We start from the raw sequence: 6360 nt of genomic DNA, 5'->3' as shown, positions 1-6360 counted from the left end.
CAGTGTTCTTGCCTGGAGAATCCCAGGGACAAGGGAGCCTGGTGGGCTGCCGTCTATGGGGTCGCACAGTCAGACACGACTAAAGTGACTTAGCAGCAGCAGTGGTAAAGAACCTGTCTGTCAATATAGGCGATGTAAGAGACTGGGGTTCGATCCCTGGGCTGGGAAGAATCCCCTGGAGTAGGAAATGGTAACCCACTCCAGTATTCTTTCCTGGAGAATCCCAAGGACAGAGGAGCCTGCTGGTGGGCTACTGTCCATAGGGTCACAAAGACTCCGACACGACTGAAGTGACTGCACACGTGCAACAGAGTATAAGCATTCCCTTGCTGCGTAGATTATCTTAGGTGTTGTTTTTTCCCTTCAGCATTTTGAATAGATCATGCCACTCTTTTTTGGTCTCAAAGTTTCTGCGGAAAAATCAGCTGATAGCCTTATGAGGATTCTGTTTTATATGACTCTTTCTTTTCCTCTGTTTGCCTTTATAATTCTCTCTTTATATTTAAGTTTTGACATTTTAATTATGATATGTGTTAGTGTGGGTCTGTTTGGGTTCATCATGTTTGGGCCCCTTTGTGCTTCCTATATTTGAATTTCTGTTTCCTTTCTCAGGTTTGGAAAGTTTTCAGCCACAATGCCCTCAAATAGATTTTTGATCCTCTCTCTCTCTTCCTTCTGGTGTCCCTATATTGTGAATGTTTAATGTTATCTCAGACACTTCTTAAAATGTTTCCACTTTTTAAGCTGATTTTTCTCTCTGCTGTTTTGATTGGGTGATTTCTATTCTCTCTTCCAGATCACTACGCATTCTTCTGTAGCACTGCTATTCATTTTTTTCCTCGTGTTTTTTTATTTCGCATATTGAACTCTTTGTTTCTGATTGGATCTTTTTTATATTTTCTAGTTCCTTGTTAAGATGTCCACTGTTTTCATCAATTCTTTTTTAAGTTAATTAACATTCCTATTACCAATGCTTTAAATGCTTTATCTGGTAAACCGTTTATTTCCATTTCAAGTGTTCTTGCACTTTCAATTGAGAGAAATTCTTCTGCCTTTCCATTGTTCTTAACTTTCTCTACTTCTATGAATTTAGGTGAAACAGTTACCTATTGAGATCTTGAAGGGGGCTTCTTATGTGGAAGTGTCCCTATACAGACAACATGTGCCTTGGGTGGGAGAGCTGATACATGCCAGTTCCCTGGGTAGTCCCAGAGAAGTTGGGCATCTGGGTGCAAGTATCCATTCTTGTCCTCCCCAGGGGAAGCTGAGAGTTGAGAAATTTTTCATCTGTTTATTCTGTGCTAAGCCAGGGAGAGGATCTATGGCATCTATGTGGCCAAACCACCATCTCCATTCTCCCCTAGACAACTAGATTATGCCAAACCCATTAGTCCTCCAAGACTGACAAGACTGATGCAAGCTAGTTCCTTGGGAAGCGCTAGAAAAGTTGGAATACTAGACACATGGATCAACTTTTTACCTCCTCAGGGTATAGCTGAGAGCCCAGATTTTTTTCATCCTATTCACTCCATGTTGAGCAGAGAGGAGGTTCTAGTGCTCCACCATCTCTACCAGCTCCATCAGCTCTACCAGCTCAGGCTGCCATTTTTATCTCCCTTATGTGGCTAGACCGTGAGAGACCTGTCAGAGTTCCAAGTCTAACCAGGCAGAAGAAGCCAGTCTTCTGGGTAATTGCTCTTAGAAAAGCTGGGGTGCTGAATGTACAGGACAATGACTTCCCTCTCCTGGGAGGAGCTGGGAGCTCAAAAGTTTCTTCTAAATTTTATGGCTGGGCTGGGGACAGGGACCCTGGTATGAGAGTGTCCCAAGCCTTCATATAAATTTCAGTGAGCCTAGTTTTGTGCTTGCTCAGAGTGTAGGAGCCTTCTGAGTAGAAAAATTCAGAAATTCTGGGTTTCTCACAAAGATAATTTGTCTCTGAATTGGTGTTTTTGTAGGAAGAAGTAGGGTCCAGGACCTTCTACTTCACTAATTTGCTATGTCACCACCTCCTCCATCAATGCCTCTTTTCCCAAATAGATTCTAGTTTATGGGTATCAGTTCTATAAGACCCAATGGGAAGCACAGCAAGTTGTCTGATGGTCTCAGGGTGCAACTAATTATGACTGCTCATAACCCAGACCTTGTTCATCTCTGGGGTGTCTAAGCCTGCCGTTGCTTCTCTCAAGGCTGCTTCGCATGGCCTGTTAAAACCTTCAGGTATTATTTTTAATCTTTATTTATTTTTGGCTGTGCTGGGTTTTCACTGCTGCTTGGGCTTTTCTCTAGTTGCTGTGAGCAGGTGCAACTCTCTAATTGTGGTGTGCAGCCTTCTCATTGCGGTGGCTTCTTGTGTTGCAGCACATGGGCTCTAGAGCACAGGTTCAATAGTTGTGGCACACAGGCTTAGTTGCTCCAAAGTATGTGGGATCTTCCTGCATCAGGCATCAAACCTGTGTCTCCTGCACTGGCAGGTGTATTCTTTACCACTGAGTCACTAGTGAAGCCCTTCAGGTTTTTTGGGTTTTTTTTTTTAACATAAATTCCTAGCAAGTCACACCTTCCCTCATCCTGTCTCTCCCAGCACATTTTATAATCTAAATGCAAAGTATATTTTATCCCTTTTAAAATGTTATCTTGGGACTTCCCTGGTGGTCCAGTGGCTAAAACTCCATGCTCTCAATGCAGGGGGTCCAGGTTCAATTCCTGGTTAGGGAACTAGACTCCACACACTGCAACTAAAGATCCTGCATATCTCAAAGAAGATCCTGAGTACTACAACTAAGACCCAGCACAGCCAAATAAACATAGAAATAATATTTTAAAAAATAAAAATAAAAAGTCATCTTGTTCATTCAATAATGGAGATACTTTTGTTATTTGTTTTTTAAGCTTTTTCTTGGAGATTTGACACATCTGAACATTTGATAAGTATGTCTTCCTCCAGGCTTTTGAATAAAATGTGTTGATCAATGGGGATTAGCAACAGATTCATTAGGAGGAAAGAACCAAAGGAGGTAGGGTGAGGAAAGGTCTGGGAAGGTAACATGAGAAAACAGTGCTAGGCATTAAAATTCACTTCAAAGTTAATTGTATCCCTCATTGTGGCATGTGTGTGAGTGTGTGCTCAGTCACTCAGTTGTGTATGACTCTGTGACCCCCATGGACTTGTAGCCCACCAAGTTCCTCCATCCATGGGATTTCCCAGGCAAGAATACTGGAGTGGGTTGACATTTCCTCCACCAAGGGATCTTCCTGACCCAGGGATCATCCTGACCCAGGGATCAAACTCCTGTCTCCTGCATTGGCAGGCAGATTCCTTACAACTGTGCTATCTGGGAAGCCCTCATTGTAGCATATGTATTCCCATTAAGCTAGCTTGTGATTTTAGAGATCCCAGCGAAGATTTAGGGAGCTAATAAGCTCATTACACAGGCTCTCTGTGTTCAGTCATTTGACCCTGTCTGTTTTGTTCTCTTGTCATTCAAAATGCCTAACTGAGTCATCAGGTGCCACATAATTAGCTGATATACAATCCAGTGTAAACACAGTTACCTGAGCCAAGAGAACAGAAAACAAAGTCTGTTAACAGTTTACAATGAGTCAAATGAAGTCTTCTGAATGAAGGGTAATTTAGAAGATTTTCCAAGCCAGGCCTTCCTCACTCCTCCACCCTAGAGCTTTAAGTCCCTGTTTAGTGTTTACTAACATGTGTTTTGCATAGGATGACCTGAGATCAGGTCACCTGAGACAGAATTGTGACAAAGAAGGAAAATATTGTCTCAGGCATCCACACTTTTCCTTTCCAGCTTTTCTTTTTCTATCTACTCCCTCCCCACTACTGGCCAGAACAAGTTAACCTTTGTCCCTCCAAAGAGATGTCTGCATTTTAAAAATAGGATTTGGAGAGGACTATGTTGACACAGAGACAAAAATTAGTCTCAAACAGTGTTCTTAAAGGCAGAAATACAAGCTCCTGAACAAGGTGCTTTGGGGTATGACTCCCAGAGCACCTCTTAAATCATACGATTAAGTAACAACCTAGTGTATTGACAAGTAAAAGCTCTGCTTTGCCAGCTGAACAGCAAGGCAATTTCTCACGCTGTAAACTAAGAGTAAAGGAAAACAAGGCCCAGCCCAACTGGGTCTCTGAGGGATTCTCTAGATAAAGGGGAAGCTGAAAATTTTTTGGACTCCTGGGAACTACTAGTTTCTGGATCCCCTGCATTTCCCCAGTATCTATAAGGAAGTCAGGATTGATTTGAAGGAGAAGCATACTAGGGCTCACATCTAGAATGTCAGCTATGAATGCAGACCTAGAATCAAGATTGTATTTGCACACATGCACATCTGTGTGTGAGTGTGAGTGTACATGTAATGAAAGAAAAAGGAGAAGCAATCTCAGTGCAAGCCCAATTCAAGATCTTCTCCATACAAGCTCTGCCCTTACTTCTGCCCTAGGAGTCCTGGTTGTATGATACTAATTTTCCATTTTTATAAATGCATTTATTTTAAATGCTTTCACATACATACATTATTTCCACTGCTACTAACAGTGTCTATGAGTTGCAGGCAAAGCAGGAATTATAATTCATAATCAAGAGGTATGAAAACTAAAAATCTGGTAGGTTAAAGTTGATGGCTCAGACAGTAAAGAGTCTGCCTGCAATGCAGGAGACCCGAGTTCAATCCTCGAGTCGGGAAGATCCATTGGAGAAGGGAATGGCTACCCACTTCAGTATTTTTGCCTGGAGAATTCCATGGACAAAGGAGCCTGGCGGGCTACAGTCCATCGGGTCACAAAGAGTCAGACATGACTGAGCAACTAACACATACACTTACTTACAAAGTCTCCTGTAGCATAAAGCAAAACCAGCACTGAACTTCAGTTTTCAATATCTAGATATCCCCTTATCTACTACTGGTAAGAAGCTTTGGGGGTCTTTGCAAAAGCAAAACTAGGGTTAGGCAATATGTGTAAACTGACCAAATTTGCAACAGCACAGAGAAGAGAAGGCCCAGGGATTTCCCTGGTGGTCCAATGGCTAAGACTCCAAGCTCTCAATGTACAAAGCCCAGGTTCAATCCCTGGTCTAGGATCTAGGAACTAGATCGTATACGCCTCAACTAAGACCCAGCACAGCCTAATAAATAAATTAACATAATTTTAAAAAGAGAGAGAAGGCCCAGCCCTAACACTAGAAAAAGTGTTGAGAAGGAAAATCTCCTTTGAAGTCATCTCTCAGTTTCTGATAAGACTTCCTTGAGAATCACAGAGTCACATGTTTAAAGTCAGTGTAAAAGGCATTTTTCAGGATAATCAGTCTCCTGTCATAGAACAAGCTAAATCCCTTGGACAAAAATCAAATAATTCAATGCCAGTTTTGCAAGAGGGGAAAATAAACCTGTGCCTCAAAAATATATACAGTGTTCTTTTTTTTTTTTTCCTTTGCACTCAGTAACCTAGAGGATGAAAAGAAGGCTTGGAGCCAAACCAAAATATATCCACGGTTTTCCACAAGCTGAACTGGGGTTCTAAATGCTGCCATTAGAAACCTTCAAAGTCACCATTCAGGTTTGTGCCCAAATGGTGTACACATACCTTAGAATTTTAAACAATCACATGATTTATCACTTTCATATTAAAGACAAGCAGGTATTACTTGCAGAGGCTAAATAAGATCTTAATGGATAACTAGGTATTTAAATACTCAAGCTCTAGGATTAGCCCTTACATACAGTACAGTTTTTCCAGTGTCCATATTTATAAGCCTCTAGGTTTCCAAGAAATTTTGTACCTCTCTGTACCTCTTTAAGCTTAGCTGGGATTTATTTTCAGTATCCCTCTTTGTGCCTTCTTCTATCCTAGTCATTAGAACCAAAGACTGCCTAAATTAGAAGATCCCCTCCTTTGTTTGACCTCTCCTCACATCATAATCTCAAGTAGCCCATCACACCCCTTTAGAAAACTCAGATACATATTCCCCTTAAATTGGTATGGACGATCTTATGATCTTATTTACAAAGCAGAAATAGAGACACAGAGAGAATAAACGTATAAATACTAAGAGGACAGAGGGGTGGGTGGGATGAATTAGGAACTTGGGATTGACATATATACACTATTGATACTGGTATAAAATAGATAACTAATAAGAACTTGCTGTAAAGCACAGGGAACTCTACTCAAGGCTCTGTAGCGACCTAAAAAGGAAGGAAATCCAAAAATGAGGGGATATGCATATACATATAGCTGATTCATTTTGCTGTGCAGGAGACCCTAATACAACATTGTAAGGCAACTATACGCCAGTAAAAATTAAAAAAAAAAAAAAAAAGAATAGTCTCAAAACTGAGACC

Source organism: Bison bison, unplaced genomic scaffold, assembly GCF_000754665.1.
Source record: "Bison bison bison isolate TAMUID 2011002044 unplaced genomic scaffold, Bison_UMD1.0 scf7180017864390, whole genome shotgun sequence".
Classification (NCBI taxonomy): Eukaryota; Metazoa; Chordata; class Mammalia; order Artiodactyla; family Bovidae; genus Bison; species Bison bison.
This window is presented reverse-complemented; position numbering follows the sequence as displayed.